Source organism: Nilaparvata lugens, chromosome 11 (genome assembly GCF_014356525.2).
Source record: "Nilaparvata lugens isolate BPH chromosome 11, ASM1435652v1, whole genome shotgun sequence".
In the NCBI taxonomy this organism is placed as follows: Eukaryota; Metazoa; Arthropoda; class Insecta; order Hemiptera; family Delphacidae; genus Nilaparvata; species Nilaparvata lugens.
The window spans coordinates 39,640,363-39,659,149 of NC_052514.1; the positions used below are offsets into that span (position 1 = coordinate 39,640,363).

General features: G+C 34.6%; 1 protein-coding gene across 1 annotated transcript in view; it reads right to left on the minus strand.

Moving 5' to 3' along the window:
• Positions 1-18,432, minus strand: part of LOC111054878 (interference hedgehog) — a 215,318-nt gene extending 196,886 nt beyond the window's left edge. The window contains exon 1 of the mRNA XM_039437305.1: positions 17,938-18,432. The gene's annotated coding sequence lies outside the window, so the exon portion shown is untranslated. The remainder of the gene's footprint in view (positions 1-17,937) is intronic.
• Positions 18,433-18,787: the final 355 nt, after the last annotated feature.

Consider the following 18,787-nt stretch of genomic DNA (forward strand, 5'->3'; position numbering starts at 1 on the left):
CTTCGATAATCCATTCGCTATTAGCTATCGATGATGATGATCATGATCATGATCATGATGATAAAGATAGTGATGATGATGATGAAGATAGTGATGATGATGGAAGACATTGACCTCAGTGGAGCAAGGCGGTCGCAAGAAGTGATGTTTTGTTTTGGCTCAGATTCGGTTGGCCGTGGCACTGTGGTCCATTAACAAACAGATGAGAAAGAGAGAGTAGAATAGATGAAGAATTTAGAAGAAGGGAGATAAGTGTAAGAGGAAGATGTAGACGGAAATATGTGTAACTTGATGAAGTATGAGAAGAAAACGGTAAATAATAGAAAGGAGAACGAAATGATTGAAAGAAGGAGGAAGAGAGGAAGAGGGAGGACACAGATGAGAAAGAAGAAGGATATGGAGAGAGGGATAAAGGAGGAAGAGAAGTGTTAGAAACGGTTGAAGACAAGAATAATTGATGAGTAAATTGATAAAGTATAAGAAGAAAGCAGAAATAATAAAAAAACGAAGAAGAACGAATTGGAAAAAGAAGGAGAAAGAGAAAAAGGTCGGAAGGGATTAGGAAAAGCAGTGAAAGTTGGAGGAGGGAAAAAGAACAGGAGAAAGGAGGAGGATTAGGAGAAAAAGGAGAGAAAAGAAGAACAGGTAAAAGAAGGAGGAAGAGAAATGGAGAAGCAGAGAAAGGGGAAGAAGAAGGACAGAAAGAAGAACAGGTAGAAGAAGGAGGAGGAAGATAAAAAGGAGTAGCGGAGAAAGTAGAGGGGTGAAAGGAGAAGGATGAGAAGAATAAAAGGAAGAAGGGGGAGGAGAAGAAGAGGGAGAAGCATAGAAAGTGGAATGTGGAAGTAGGGGAGAAGAAAGAGAGAAGAATAGAAGGAGAAAGAGGGAGGAGGAGAAGAAGGAAGAGAAGAAGGGAAGGTCCAAATTATTCTTTTCTCACCGCCTCTTCCAAGTCGGCATTGTAGAGTGTAATTAAAAATGAAATAGGTATCACTAAGTTAGTGGTTCTTTTCTTACTTGCTCGAATCTGGTCACAGATGGTGCGTCGCTAATTTTTATTTTCTCTCTCTTCTTCATGGTTCCTCTTGCTTTCCCATTGCTTCTCCTTCTTCTTTTTCTTCTTCTTCTTCTTTTGCCTCTCCTGGACGTAGTATATATACTCATTCGACTATCATCATGGAGAAATTATAGCACAAGAAGATAAAGGGTGTTTATGTTTCAATTTTCAATGTTAACTCAAGTTGATAGGCCTATAGTGAGGTCCACGTTATAATGACAGTGGATAAAGATAGAAGAATAGCGATGCCGATTCTCTACATTAATTAATTATATTTCTATACCGTCAAAAACATAATTGGTATCGTTGTGGACCTGGAAAAGGATAGTACCACCGGCTTTGTTGGAAGATAGACAAAAAAGCAAAACCAAAGTTGATCAAATACTGTCATTATAACGTGGACCTCACTATAGTACTTATTTTACTTTCCTTGCCCTATTACCATAGGTAAGGAAAGTATTGCTTTCCGACAAAAAAATTAAGGTACCCCAATTTGTAAATTTCTATACGTTTTGAGGTCCCCTGAGTCCAAAAAAGTGGTTTTTGGGTATTGGTCTGTATGTGTGTATGTGTTTGGTGTGTGTGTGTGTGTGTGTGTGTGTGTGGTGTGTGTTTGTGTGTGGTGTGTGTGTGTGTGTGTGTGTGTGTGTATGAGTGTATGTGCGTTTGTGTACACGATATCTCATCTTCCAATCAACGGAATGACTTGAAATTTGGAACGTGAGGTCCTTACAATATAAGGATCCGTCACGAACAATTTCGATCAAATGCGATTCAAGATTCAATTCAATTCATTTTATTCAAAAACTTTATACATTACATAGTATGTAAAAACAAAGTAAAGACGATACATTAGTTTGTAACATTAATATGAAAAACAAGTAAAAAGTAAATGAATAACTCCATGCTTGGACGACAAGTCTGTGTAAAAGATGGCGGCTAAAATGGCGAAAATGGATCCAACGATTTTGATTAAAGTTATACCTGAAATAGTCATCGATAAGCTCTATCAACTGCCACTGTTGCCACAAGTCCCATATCTGTAAAAATTTCAGGAGCACCGTCCATCTATGCAAAGTTTCATTTTAGATTCCCAATTAACAGGCTTCAGATACAATTTAAACAAAAAAAATCGAGAGGAAAAGATTGAGCATGAAAATCTCTACAATTAATGTTCATCATCTAATGTTCATTAACATTTTCACCTAAAATTAAAAATAAGCTCGAAATACGAGAAAATTTGATTATTCAATTGCAAACTGTTGGCAACTGTTGATTCTATTAAATGATTCACTATGAAGAGATAGCAGACTTCGTGTGTCTCCAGCGTTATTGTCCTGTCAGCAGCTGGGTCAAATTTTTGAATAGTAGACTTGAGATGCGCGAGAACACTAGCGTCAGGTGATCAATTTTTATAACAGCAAGGAAAGTTGTGTGAGTGCGCCACACCAGATTTTTTCTTCATAGTACTACTATGCTACTATAGTACTGCTACCATAGAACGAGCATAGTGTATGGTTCCTCTACGCCACTATAAAATTTAACCGGCTTTTGTGCAACCGGCACTTAGCATCTTATTTACTCAAAATTCAACCATATTTCCACACCATACTTTTGATTATTTCATACAATATGTTGAATAACTAGTAGTTCTGTGATGAACAGTAGACCTCGCGCTCACTGAGTTACATTGACCTGTTGTTATGTTTTCTCAAAAATTAATAAATAATTTATCAATTAAAAATGTCTAGAAAGATCCTAAATAAACATACAGCTTTCTGTCCTATCGTACCGGACGTGTCGTCCCGGAATGTGGTGTGAGCGCTGTTATCAGGTTCTGGCTGCAACTGTCTACAACGTTGATGGAAAGATACAATATTTTCAAGATGTTCGATGTTTTTGAACGGGTAGTATTCTAGTCAACTGTCTACTAACGTTAATGGAAAGATACATTCTCAAGATGTTCGATGTTTTTTGAACGGGTAGTATTATAGTCCACTAGACAGCTGATTTATGATGAATAATTCTATAGTCTGATCTTTACGGTAATATTGACGTATGAAGGAGGCTCCTTTTTCCTTTTATATTATCCTTGAAATACAAAATTTCTAAAAACCTTGTATATACGTCGACGCGCAATTTAAAAAGGAACATACCTGTCAAATTTCATGAAAATCTATTACCGCGTTTCGCCGTAAATGCGCAACATATAAACATTTAAACATTAAGAGAAATGCCAAACCGTCGACTTGAATATTAGACCTCACTTCGCTCGGTCAATGATGAATCATAACGTAGTGTTTGAGAAACAAAGGGTAAACGAACAGGGAAGGACAAAGGAATTAAAAACAGATACTCTCATAAAAAAACGAGTGGGAGGTACAGTACACAGACTATCACTCTCTCTTTTCACTGCTTTCTCACAGTTCTCTCTCTCTCTCTTTTTCCGTCTTCCTTCCTTGTATGGCGAACTTAAACCAGTTGAAAATGAACGTGGAGAATAGGCTGCAGCTGCCCACACATATTAGAAGAATGGAGAAGCGAACGGTCCAAAGTAAATTGTACGCCAAGTAATGGAGGTGTGTAGGTGGTAAATGAGGAGACGATGATGAAGAAAAAGAAGAAGGAGAAGGTGAAAAAAAGAAGGATATGAAGAGGAGGAACAAATGAAGAGAAGAAAAAAGAAAGAGGAGGAAGAATAAAGAAGATTAAGAAGATGGCGAAGAAGAAGAAAAAGAAGAAGAAGAAAAATAAGAAGAAGGAGAAGAAGAGGAAGAGGAGGAAGAAGAACAAGGAGGAGGAGAAGAAGAAAGAAGAAAGAAGAAGAAAAAGAAGGAGGAGGAGGAGGAGAAGAAGAAAGTAGAAGGAGAAGAAGAAAAAATCAAAATGAGCATGAAAGGCAAAGGCAATAAGATCAGGAAAAAAAGAAAGAGAGAAAGAAAGAGAAGAACTCTTCAAAATTTGATCAGCCTCTGTCCACAAAGTTCCTACCTCTTCGAAATGTATTTCTATACTTGTGTCAAATAATCCATTTTTTGTCAACTATCGTTGAATAAAACGAGCCCTAACTACGTGTATAATTTCACAAAAAAATAGATTATTCCAATTCGTTTAAAAGCTTTTCTTGTCATAATATAGTCTAATGGTAACTTAAAGCTGCTTCTACACCAAAGTTATTAACAATATATTAATAACTTAATCCTTAAAGATTCTATTAGATTGAACATAACTTATCATACACATGATGATCATATGTGTTTGTCAAATATCGTTCAATCTAATAGAATCTATGAGGATTGAGTTATTAACATTTTGTTAATAACTTTGATGTAAACGCATCTTAATAGATTGGATTTAACATTGGAAGAAAAGACATACTCCAGCGTAGCATATGGCATATGGCATTCTTTAATCTGATGAATCTTCTGAAACAAGGGCAAAAAAGGATACTAACATATTTTGATTTGAAGTACAAAATTAATTTCTATAGATTTTGGAGATTTGATGACTGATGAGAACCAACTCCCAAACCACATAATTATAATACGCCAAAATGATTTGAAAATGGCATGTTGTGACAAAATAATCTAAAAGGCTACTGAGATTTATATTTTTATTTATAATTATGAGTTTATAACAGATTTATAAGTTTCTTCCAGACTTATAAGCTTATAACAGAGCAACAACAGCATTATAGCAGAACAGCTTATAACTTTATAGCAAAATAACGGATGAGGAGAACTGCCCAATCACGACCAAGATCCAAATTGAAACCACAAAGCTCCGCCTACTCTCATTCCTGATTTTGCCAACAAAGTGTTTATGAAATCTGCCGGTAGATAGCAGCACTAACTTGGTTAGTATTAACTTATTGGGTTTCCCCTTTCCACCAACAAGCCATGCCTCCTAAGTGAGCTCCGCCTACTCGTTTCTGATTGGTCAACGATCTCTAAATTCTGCTGGTAGGTGGCAGCATATACAGAAACGTGACAACTTGTCAAATAAAGCAGAAGTAAGTTTGTAGTGCTTATGTTATTTTTGTTCAATTAGCCACCTTCTCATTTTATTTATTTATACATTGATAGATACAATATAATTCTCAACTATGAATGATTGGGAGAGGAACAACAGGCTTAAAGCCCAAAACTGTTCCTTTCCCAAATTTGGATAGTAATTGTCCAAAAATAGGTTATGTTTATTATTATCAAATACGTTTTAAATTAATATTCAAAACTCAAATAGATATGAATGATTGATGTATCTAACTTCGATGACAAATGAAGAATACATTTGTATTGTATTAAATATGTAAGCATTGTGTTTTGTACTCATGTTTTAAATTGACTTGAATATTCCTAAATCCAAGAATATAATTATTAGGTTATTAAGTACTACCATAGAGAAACAATAGCTTGAGTAGATATTCCATGGTATAGGGCGTTCATGTCGCAACTTTTACTGTTATCTCAAGCTGTATATCTTTCCCAAAAAGCTGTGTGACACTGGTAGTCTCTCATATTGTGCCGTTCATATATTCACCCAGCCAAAACAGTAAAAATCTACAATAATCAACAGTAATCGGCTTGAGATAACTGTAAAAGTTACGACATGAACGTCCTGTACCATGGAATATCTACTCAAGCTATTGTTTTTCTATGGTAGTACCCTGAACGCTAGTATACTGAAACACACTTCAACCTATTTTTATGGAGACGTTTTATATCAATATCAAATTTGATTGGCAAGATATGATTATTGCCATAATAAAGGCAGTTAAATCAATCATAAAAAAATCAATCAATATTTGGGATAGAATAGTTTTGTACTTTGAAAGTGCCTGTACATTCCTGGTCATATTCATATGATTTGTAATTGTATTAACAAATGAATAAATATATAAACTGTTAGCATTGGTTGTAATGGAAGCATTGACATTAGGCTACAAAAAGCCTATGAATAAAATAAATGAAACAAATAAAATAAATAGAAAAATAAAAAAAATGAAATGAATAAAATAAAATAAATAAATGTTTATTTCCCGAAAAAAAATAAAACTACTTCATCAATTACAGGAAATATTAGATTAATATACTAGTAGTTCTGTGAACAGTAGACCTCACGCAGTATTCTCATCCACAAGTACCTGATTGAAACTATAGACCTTATGGAAATACAGCAATAGACTGGCTTCTCCACACATCTGTATAATCACTTGTCAGCTGATTTATGATGAATAGTTCTATAGTCTGATTTTTACTCTAATATTGGCGTATGAAGGAGGCTCCTTTTCTTTTTTATATTATCCTTGAAATGCAAAATTTCCAAAAACCTTGTATATACGTCGACGCGCAATTATAAAAGGAACATACCTGTCAAATTTCATGAGAATCTATTACCGAGTTTCGCCGTAAATGCGCAACATATAAACATTTAAACATTAAGAGAAATGCCAAACCGTGACTTGAATCTTAGACCTCACTTCTCTCGGTCAATAAAATAAACAAAATAAAAAAAATCAATGTTAATTTTCCAAGAAAACTAAAACTACTACATCAATTACAGAAAATATGAGATAAATATATTATTTATTTCGGAACATATACCTCTCAAAATGTTCTCCTCCATAAATTTATAAGCAGTCATCAGGTCAAGAAATACAAAACACTTCAAACAATTTACAAAATTAATTCAAACAGAAAACTAATCTTTAACCACCAACTTACATGCGATTACTTTCAACAATCTACTCTTACACCTGTCCCCCTCTCTGTCTAACAGAACAAATCATAATTAACATGATCCTGTAATTACAAACTTCACCAACCATTCATTTTTCATTTTTTTTAACCTTGGGAACCATCATACCCACCAATCTAAATAACGTTACACATGACCGCAAGTAGTATAATTGTTTCTTCTAATTAGAATGTTAATGGCACATTAAACTCAGACATACGCTGTGGGAATTGGTTTGTTCTTCATTCGAGTTCTCTCTCACACTCTCTTTTACCAACTCTCTGTCTCTCTTTCTCAACACCTTTCCCACACTCCCTCTCACTCTCTCTTGCTCTCTACCTATCCCTGTCACTCACTCACTCTCACACTCTCTTTCACTTCCCAAAGAATGGACATTGATATGTCAAAAGCTCCGCCAATTTATGTAGATGCATAACAATATGATTATTATCTATAGTTATTATATTACAAATTTCTTTTTCATATCATATACAGTTCAATAGTTATTTTCTTAGTCTATATTATGTAAATTCATCTATAATTTTGCTGTATTGTAAGCTATTGTATATAAGTGTATAAGCCAGTATATATTGTAATATACATAAAGTACTCAATCAATCTCTCTCTCTCTACCTGTCCCTATCACTCACTCACTCTCTCACACTCTCTTTTACTAACTCTTTGTCTCTCTCACACTATATCTCTCTCTCTACCTGTCCCTATCACTCACTCACTCTCTCACACTCTCTTTTACTAACTCTCTGTCTCTCTTTCTCAACACCTTTTTCTCTCTCACACTATATCTCTCTCTCTACCTGTCCCTATCACTCACTCACTCTCTCACACTCTCTTTTACCAACTCTCTGTCTCTCTTTCTCAATACCATTTTCTATCACACTCTCTCTCTCACACTATATCTCTCTCTCTACCTGTCCCTATCACTCACTCACTCTCTCACACTCTCTTTTACTAACTCTCTGTCTCTCTTTCTCAACACCTTTTTCTCACACACACTATCTCTCTCCCTCACACCATCACTCACACACTCTCTCTCTCTTCCTCTGTATTTCACACAGTCACTCTATATCCTCTCTCTCTCACACACACACACACACACACTCACTCTCTCACTCTCTGTATTTCACACAGTCACTCTATATCTATCTCTCTCACTGCTCTGATAGCTTTCAAGTGTTATCTTACCGCCATATCCCGTATACAGGTAATTACGAAGACATATATACAGACACTACATGTGTAGTATACACAAACCGTATACATATTCACATACAAGTACATACAGATACAATCATATAATATAAACATAGTTCATTTGAGAGTGTGTGTAGATTGGCCGTAATAAATAACAAACGTTTGGAATATCCCAAAAGGAATTCACTTTGAATTCTTGTCTACAACTGGTATCAAAACACAGTTTTTCATTTTCTAGATTGGTGTTCTATTTGAAAAATGTTGTCTTGGAAACATTTTTTTTCCTACAGTTACGTTGAAAGTGGCCATTCTGCTGCACTGATTACAGAACGCAAAGAATCACTTTTCCGCTCTAGTGCGGGAAAAATTTTTCTGCACTCCAGATTGCAACATGGCAACGCAAAATACTTAGTAGGTTATATGGAGCAACAGGCAGCAAAATCAAAATGAAGTTGGTAACAGTGACTGCTGTGGCTGCTATAGTGAGCAGAGGTGCAACCAAGCACAACGCGCTAATTATTAGTATTATATATTATAAACAAGGACAACGAGGACTTTAGGATTTTAGGATTAAGGTTTTTATCAATAATAAAATTACACAGAAAACCATTTGATGCATTTCAGCAATTTTACCCATGATTACCCACTTTTCATATCAATGGTAACTGTAGGAAAAACTTAATGTGAAATACGTGCGCAAAGTTCCTCTGCTGCACTCAACAACCATTCCGGGCGTAAACGTTTCTTTCGGTGCAGCAAACTGTCACTTTGCGCACTAGTTGCACAAATAACTATTTCATATTTAGTGAGAAAACCTGGTGATGTTTTACGATCATTGCTTCTTTCATAGTGTGTAAAGCAACAGAATCGTACAGTTGTTTTTGAAGAAATTAATTATTTCTTTGGATTACGTGTGATGCATTATAAATATTATCGTTATTTGTCATCAACAAATTTTAGCTATAATCTTTAAATTATGAGTATAAGAACTTCACTATAACTGGCTAAAATAAGGTAAAATAGGAGAACTCCTTCAACACGCTAAGCTAGAAGATTTCCAGAAAAGCGTATTCACTGAACAGTTGAGTGGGGAATCAGAAAAGATGGTAAGTTCTATTCACATATTTATAATATTGTCTGTATAAAGACTTGAAGAAACTATCCGTGTTGTAAAATTGTGCTAAATTTAAATCTTTTCATGCAAGTCTATATTATGTGATCAATATTCGACATCACAGTCCATGCAAAACTGTCAATTTATATCCAGTCATACATGGGCTCGCTTGAAAGATTGAAATTTGGCAACAAGGATTTTATAAGTAAAATATTATTTTATAGAAAATAATTGTACTAGTAGTTTTGTGAACAGTAGACCTCACGCAGTTTTCTCATCCATAAGTATCTGATGTCACCTGTTCTAGTTGATTCAGTTGAATCATAATTTACTCTAGTAAACTGTTATTTGTTTTCTCCAAGATCAAAAACTCACTTATGTTTATAAACTCAGTTCACGTTTGAATCTTTATCCCATATGACAATTTATCCAGTTCCGTGATAATTTTTCCATCCGATAAAAATATTTCTCAAATATTTTTGAATTTTTTTTTCAATCGAGAATATTATAAATTTCTTCAGCATTATTTAGTTCATTTAATCATTTTTATTCTATTTTCAATCACCTATTAAATTATTTTGTTGTTCAAATGAGAATATTAATACTGATGGGCAAGCATCATTAAAAATTATATTGAAACCCTACCTTATAGAAATAGACACGGTCAAATATCTGTGTAATGCATGCAATAAATAATCCACTTGTCAGCTAATTGATTATGAATAATTCTATAGTCTGATTGATCCTATCTTCAAAGTAGATGATATGTATATAGTGATATCAGAGTATGGAGGAATTCCTTTTCTTTTCATATTATCCTTAAAATGCAAAATTTCAAAAAACCTTGTGTATACATCGACGCGCAGTTTAAAAAGGAATATTCTTGCCAAATCTCATCAAATTCTATCAACGCGTTTGGCCGTAATCGCGTTACATACAAATAGACGAAAGAAAATCCGAGTTAAAACATAGACCTCACTACGTTCGGTCAATAATTTATCTTAATAGAATAGAATAAATTATTCCATTTCTCATGGATCTTTTATGTCAACATTCCTAGATCCTAAGCTTAGTTATTTACGAATCTGGCCACGCATTTTTCAAACAAGAACTCTATTTCTTCTTCTTCTTCTCCTTTTCCACCTTTTTCTTTTTCTTTCCATTCTATTTCTTCTTTGGTTAGTCAGCGTAGTTGACGAAATTTATCACTTTTTTCATTAGCGAAAAACTTTTGAATGACTCACACACCATAAGCTTGGATAGGAATATTAAATCTTAGCTCATAGAGCGCCGCTAAAATAATATTTAATCAACCCACGGGCAAAAAAGAGAAGCGAATTTTGAGGAGCAGTCGAATAAGGAGTGGAATAAACAAAGAAGAAGTAGAAGAACAGGAGGAGGAAGAGGAGGAGGAGTAGAAAAAGAAGAAGGGAAGACGAATAAGAAGAGGAATAAAAAAAGAAGAAGTAAAAGAGCAGGAGGAGAAGGAGAAGAAGAAGAGGAAGAAGAAGAAGAAGAAAAGAAGAAGACGTAGAAGCAGAATAAGGTGCAGAAGAAGAGGAAGAAGAAGAAGAAGAAGAAGAAGAAGAAGAAAAGAAGAAGAAGAAGAAGAAGAAGAAAAGAAGAAGATAAAGAAAAAGAAGAGCAAGAGGAGGAAGAGGAGGAGGATGTGAAGAAGGGAAAGGAAGAGGAAGAAGGAGGATGAGGAGGAGTTAGAAAACGAGAATAAAAATAAAAAGATAAAGGAGAAGACTAAAATTAGATTAAAAGAAGAATAAGAACAATAAAAGATGGAGGAATAAAAGGAAGATGAGGACGAAGAGAAGGAAAATGAGGAGAAAGAGAAGGAAGATGAGGAGAAATAGAAGGAAGATTAGGGGAAAGAGAAGGAAAGAAAGGAAGAGGTGATAGAGGAGAAGCAGGAGAAGGAATAGAAGAGAAAATAATAGAAGGAGGAGAAAGAGGAGTAGGTAAGAAGAAGAGGAGGGAAAGGAGAAGAAGAGGTTGATGAAAAGTAAAAGTAGAATAGGGACAAGAAGAGATGGAGAAGGAAGAGGAGAAGAAGAAGAAGTGGAATAAATTGAGAAAAATTAGCTTATCAAGAATAAGGTGAGAAAAACAACTATAGTGAGGTCCACGTTATAATGACAGTATTTGATCAACTTTGGTTTTGCTATCCTTGTCTATCATTCGACAAAGCCGGTGGTACTATCCTTTTCTAGGTCCACAACGATGACAATTATATTTTTGACAGTGTAGAAATATGATTAATTAATTCAGAGAATCGGCATCGCTATTCTTCTATCTTTATCCACTGTCATTATAACGTGGACCTCACTATAGGGAAACGAATAGAGTAGACTTTTTATATGTTTACCCCCTTACTACCCTCAACAGAACTATGGGATCAAAAATTGTTTTTTCCTACAGTTACGTTGAAAAGTGGCCATTGCTGCACTGATTACAGAACGCAAAGAATCACTTTTCCGCTCTAGTGCGGGAAAAATTTTTCTGCACTCCAGATTTGCAACATGGCAACGCAAAATACTTAGTAGGTTATATGGAGCAACAGTGCAGCAAAATCATAATGAAGTTGGTAACAGTGACTGCTGTGGCTGCTATAGTGAGCAGAGGTGCAACCAAGCACAACGCGCTAATTATTATTCATTATATATTATAACCAAGGACAACGAGGACTTTAGGATTTTAGGATTAAGGTTTTTATCAATAATAAAATTACACAGAAAAACATTTGATGCATTTCAGGCAATTTTACCCATAATTACCCACTTTTCATATTCAATGGTAACTGTAGGAAAAACTTAATGTGAAATACGTGCGCAAAGTTCCTCTGCTGCACTCAAGAAACCATTCCGCCCTCGCCTACGGCTCGGGCGTAAACGTTTCTTTCGGTGCAGCAAACTGTCACTTTGCGCACTAGTTGCACAAATAACTATTGTCGTAGTCATTCAGTTTCAGCTGTTTTACTTCCATATCAAACCGGTAAACAGCTGATTGTAGAACAAATAAACATATGATTCTCATTACAGAATACTATACTGTAAAAAAATCATATGTTTTCTTCTTAGACCAGTTATAGAATAGACACGGCTCATTGTATATTCATACTGAAAGTCGATGAAGCCAACATCTACTGCCAAATCCACCCATCTTGACGTCACAACAGTGACGTCACGCATCGTATGGAAATTATAGAAAACTTTTTTGAGTTTGTTGTGTAAGTGTTTAACTTACATTGTTGTTAAACTATGCATTGTTGTTAAACATAGCTTGTTTTCCATAGCAGATTGTTATTTATTTATGTAATTATTATTTATGAAAATGGTAATCTCCTGCGCAGCATATAGTTGTACTGAAATTTTTAGGAAAAAAAGTGGAATATCTTTTCATGCGTAAGTTGAAATTTATACACATAAATATATACATATATTTCAATATAATTTATTGAAATATATACACATAAATAATAAGTTGTAACTGTAATATATCCTTGGTTATGATGTAAGTGAACTCATAGTATGTGAGGAAAAAATGATGATGATATTGATTATGTAGAGGAAGAAGAAGAAGAAGAAGGAAGAAGAAGGAGTAGGAGGAGAAGAAGAATAAGAAGAAGTAGGAGGAGAAGAAGAAGAAAAAGAAGAAGAAGAAGAAGACGAAGAAGAAGAAGAAGAAGAAGAGAAGAAGAAGAAGAAGAAGAAGGAGAAAAATAAGAAGAAGAAGCAGAAGAAGAAGAAGGAGAAATTGAACGTTTCGAACGGAATGGAAGGAACAATGGCATGGCAGCAAAAACAGGTTGTTGGGTGGCTTGGCTTGGCGTATATAATATGGCAAGAAGGAAGGACTTCTAAGCAATGCACCTCAAAGTTCAGTCCTCACTAAACTCACACGAACAAAACACGGTCTACTCTCCGGTCACTGGACTCTCACACAGGCTAAAATCAGACTAAAATTATTTACTCAAATCTATAATATAATTTATAGATTTCTATAAATCTCACTATCTAGTTAGACCCACGTTATACTGGTAGTGGAGAATGATGTAGTGAGGTCCACATTATAATGACAGTATTTGATCAACTTTGGTTTTGCTATCCTTGTCTATCATTCGACAAATACGGTGGTACTATCCTTTTCTAGGTCCACAACGATGACAATTATGTTTTTGACAGTGTAAAAATATAATTAGTTAATGCAGAGAATCGGCATCGCTATTCTTTTATCTTTATTCACTTTATCCATTATAACGTGGACCACACTATAGGACAGCTGAAAAGCGTTTTCGATTTAACACATCAAAAGAAGAAAAAATCTGGTGTGGCGCACTCACACAACTTTCCTTGCCGTTATGTAAATTGATAAACTGACGCTAGTGTTCACGCGCATCTCAAGTCTATTATCCTAAGATCTGAGTCAGCTGGTGACAGGACAATAACGCTGGAAACACACGAAGTCTGCTATCTCTTCATAGTGAATGATTTAATAGAATCAACAGTTGCCAACAGTTTGCAATTGAATAATCACATTTTTCGAATTTTGAGCTTATTTTCAATTTTAGGTGAAAATGTTACTGGACATTAATTGTAGAGATTTTTATGCTCAATCTTTTCCACTTTAAATTTCTTGTTTAAATTGTATCTGAAGCCTGATAATTGGGAATCTAAAATCAAACTTTGCATAGATGGGGCGGTGCTCCTGAAATTTTTACAGATATGGGACTTGTGACAGTTGATAGAGCTTATCAATGACTATATTAGGTATGAATTTGATCAAAAACGTTGGAGCCGTTTTTGAGAAAATCGTGAAAAACCCTGTTTTTGAGAACATTTTTCTATTTTTGCCGCCATCTTGAATTGCATTGGAACGAAATTGTTCCTGTAGGATCCTTATACTGTAAGGACCTTAAGTTCCAAATTTCAAGTCATTCCGTTAATTGGGAGATGAGATATCGTGTAGACAGACGCACATACACTCATACACACACACACAGACCAATACCCAAAAACCACTTTTTTGGACTCAGGGGACCTCGAAACGTATAGAAATTTGGAAATTAAGGTACCTTAATTTTTTTCGAAAAGCAATACTTTCCTTACCTATGGTAATAGGGCAAGGAAAGTAAAAAACGGAAGCTAATTTCAAAGAGATAATGACCTTTCCAACACCTTGGAAATTGCGTTTTCATTTTTGCGTTTTATCTCTTGGATATAAGTTGATTCATAAAATTACTGTGTTTATCAGTTCCTTTTCAACTTTTTGTCATTAATCAGTTCATCAGAAGTAAGTAAACATTTGAAAAAAAATGAAATCTAATGCTAAATTCAAAGAGAGAATGACCTCTCCAACACCTTGGAAAATTGCGTATTTATTTTTCTATCAGTTTCCCAGAGAAATAATTATCAAGAGCAACAGGTCACCCAGATAAATGATTGATGTAAAGGCATTAGCAATAATTGATTTGATTTATTTTTCAATTGAATTACATTATCATCGTCATGTGACAATTGGTAATTTCAATTAGATGTCGAACTCCTGTAATCTCAGTTGATAAATTGAAGTTTCAATTGAAATACACATGATGGCCTTCTTATCGGGGTTACGCTGGCAAGAGTTAAGTGGTAAAGATAATCAATCATCTTTCTTGAAGTAATTAGAAAAAATCTGGTGTGGTACACTCACACAACTTTCCTTGCTCATTGATTTATAAGCCTCATTCTTAAACGAGGATAATCTAGGGGAATAACATTATGCCGATTGGCGGCTAAATAATTTTTCCTCCACCTATTGTCTAAAGTACTTACTTTACTCCCTGAAACCTAATACTAAAGTGTCACTTTTTCGCTCTCGGTAGTAAAAAACAGAAAAACTCCCTAGGGAGGAAAAGTGACTCCATTTAAATAACATGGGGAGCATCTCTATTTTGAAACTTACATTGTAATAGGTTAGAAGGTCTAAGCTCAGATGAGAAAGCATAATAGAGGTGTCTGTCATTGAGTCAACTGAATTCAATACCACAACCAGAAATTTGATCAACTCATTAAATATATGTTTGTATGATAATTATTATATTCTTAATATTAGTAGATGATAAAAATTTATACAATTTTTAAAATATTTTATTCTATTCAAAAATACCAGCCAACAAATATTTTTGATCTGCAATTCAAATCTGAACCGCGTGATCTGTAGTCAGCCATTTTTGGTAGCTGCTCAGCTGATATAATTGTTACAACTTTTGCGATAGATAGCGCAATCGGCAGTGCCAATCAGATGACCGGTTTTTAGGTTATGTTGTTAGGAATCATTGCCACCAATACGTAAGTTATTAGAATGATTTTATTTGCAGTTTCTATAAAAAAAATGTAGATGGAGGAAAAATGTTGTGTACATCACGAGCGAAAAATACTTTTTCTCCCTCAGGAAAATTACTGCCCTCGGCTTCGCCTCGAGCTTCAAAAATTTTCCCTCAGGGAGAAAAAGTCGTACTTTTCACTCTAGATATACAAATAACTATTATTATAACTACGATTATACTATTGTTATTGTTTTCAGAGTACATTTTCCTTTGTTTGAATTATGAAATTTGAGGATTTTTTAAAAGTTGTCAAAACAGCTGTTCTACAAATAAAATATCGACGTGTGTTCTTTTGAATAAACTGCTCTACCCACCTACCTCAAGCACGAGAAGGAGGTTACAAAGTCCATTTCTCAAGGATGGGGTGGGCCCCCCATTAGTTTCTTAGAAAGGATACTCATGCCAGTTGATACTATACAGGTATGAATTTGTAATGAATCAGTTAAGTCATTTTTTGAAAATCGTGAAAAACATGGTTTTTTAGTAATTATCCGCCATTTTTCTCAAGAATATTACGGAGCTCCTGCAATTTTCCCAGAAATGAGACTCATGTCAGTTGACAGGGCTTATAAATAGCTATCCATGGCATAAATTTGAAGAAAATCGTTAGTGCCGTTTTTGAGAAAATCGTGAAAAACATGGTTTTTTTAGTCATTATCCACCATTTTTCCCGCCATTTTGAATTTAATTTTATTGAATTTCTTATTGTCGGATACTCATGGTATAAGGACCTCAAGTTAAAAATTTCAAGTCAATCGGTAAATTAGGAATGGAGTTATTGTGTTCACAGACACACACACACACACACACCCACACACACACAGACCAACACGCAAAAATTATGTTTTTGGACTTAGGGGACATTGAAACGTATAGAAAACATGAAATTAGGGTACCTTAAATTTTTTTAGAAAGCAATACTTTCCTTACCTATGGTAATAGGGCAAGGAAAGTAAAAAGGATCACTAATTACCCAAAATAGATATAGCAAATTCTAGATTGGTAGGTACCTTATGGCTTGTACTCTACAAGAACAACAGGTTTGTAAGCTTGACAGTGTTTGATTAGCAATGGTATTGCTATCCTTGTCTATCATTCAACAAAGCGGATAGCGCTATCTCTTTCTCGCTTTGCTCTGTTGCCAAATCGTCTTCTAACAATGTAGAATTAATAATTAATTAACAAAATACACCTTAGTTATGAAAATTCATTATGAAATTATGGAAAAATATAATTTCTTGCTTAATAAAATATAATTGATTATTTTAAACAAGAATAAACTGTTAATATTAGACTACATCAATAAACCTGTATCATCCACCGTTTATAGAAGGCATTGACAAGACAGAGAATCGGCAACTTTTTTCTGCTATCTTTCTCCACTGCCATTATAACGTGGACCTCACTATAGTGGGACAGTATCCATTACATTGCCGACTGAGTGGTCTGAAGTCTGAAGCTTCGCAACTTCAACCTGTTTCCTTCCGTCACTGGTCGCGGGTTCGAATCCCGTCCGTAAGTAGGGATATTTCAGATCTTCTTACCCTATTACCAGAGAAAACTTCTGTAATTTTGCTGTATTCTGTGCTTATTACCCATGCACAAATAAGAGGGTATCATGCCATATCCACCATCGAGTTAAAACCAATATTCAACCCCCAAATCTTACAAGTATAAACATTTACATTACAATATAAGATGTTTTATATTATTAAACAATATCAGGGACCGAGCTTCGCTCTGGAGTACAAAAGAATAAAAAAATTATTACGAAAGAAATTATAACATTCATAGTTCATACAGAAATGTTCTATCTAATCACAGTAAATTGAGATTAATTCCCAGGGGAATGCAAAAATTTTTCTCACAAAGGCCCGGTTGCACAAAAGCCGGTCAAATTTTAATCCTGACTAATTTCACGTGAACCAAATCAGAGAAGACCATTTCAAAAAGATGGATCTACTGGAATTAATCAGGATTGAAAATTACCCGGCTTTTTTGCAACCGGCACTATCTGATTGAATGATTACAAAAGTTCAACAGCTGAGTCATAATTTTGACACAGTCTCACACACATGAACTCGCTCACTCACTTCCATCATCAACAGACGACGGAATAATATTATTATCAGCTCGTTTTCCAACGATGAATAATAATTATCCTTTTAATATCCTTCAGCGAGTTTTCCCAGGGATGAGCCATAGTGCAATCGAATTTTCATATCATAAACCTATGTTCTGAATTTCGTGAGAATCGTTAGAGCCGTTTTCGAGATCCGGTGAAATACAAACATATAAACATCTAAACATCCAAACATCTAAAAATATAAACAGAGAATGCTCGTTTAATAGTATAGGATAGAAGAGATATTAAAAGAAAATACAGTAATACATTCTACCAATTCAAAGCAATGCAGGAATATTATAATAACAGTATCTTACCTGTATCACTGCAATAATTGTAAGACGTTCATACAGTTTTTAGAAGAATATTTACTTCAATTCCGTAAAACACTTGCACTAGATATATCACTGACACAGGGAAAACAATTTTTCAAACTCCAATAAACTGTATTATCTAAAACTATCTACGTTCCTAGTTTCACAAAAACACGAATTGAGGTGAGAAATCAAAATAATCACTGATCTAATGTTACAAATTGGCTTAAAAATGTTAAATGTTATAAAATTTGACTTGAAAATAGAGTTTTTTCAAGTTGTAAACATCTTTCAAGGAACCGGTGCAAACAAAAACTACACACGTGTGGGAATTGAAGACCGTTGCGGAATAAATTTCAAGTTTCAAGTCAATTTTTTTATACAAAACAAAACTATTCAAGTGAAGCACACACAAAACAGTTGAAGGAACAAGTGAAGTAGAAATTTAGTGAAGAAAATTGATGTAAATTCAATCAAGCCGGCTTCAAAAGTGAACTAATAACTGAATAACTCCGGAACATGGATGAACGAAAGACCTGAACTGTGAACTGAAAGAATAACTGGAAGACGGTAGGTAGACCGTCGAGATGTCTACGCTATGGAGAGTACGCTCTCAATGCAACGGAAGTTTCTTGTGTATCTTATTGATGGTGGAACAGAGATTATTAGATTTTTGGATTTCAAATTATTTTTTTTTAAATGAAAGTACCGTAAATTAACTAGTAGTTCTGTGAACAGTAGATCTCACGCAGTATTCTCATCCATAAGTACCTGATTGAAACTAGAGACCTCATGGAAATACAGCAATAGACTGGCTTCTCCACACATCTGTGTAATCACTTGTCAGCTGATT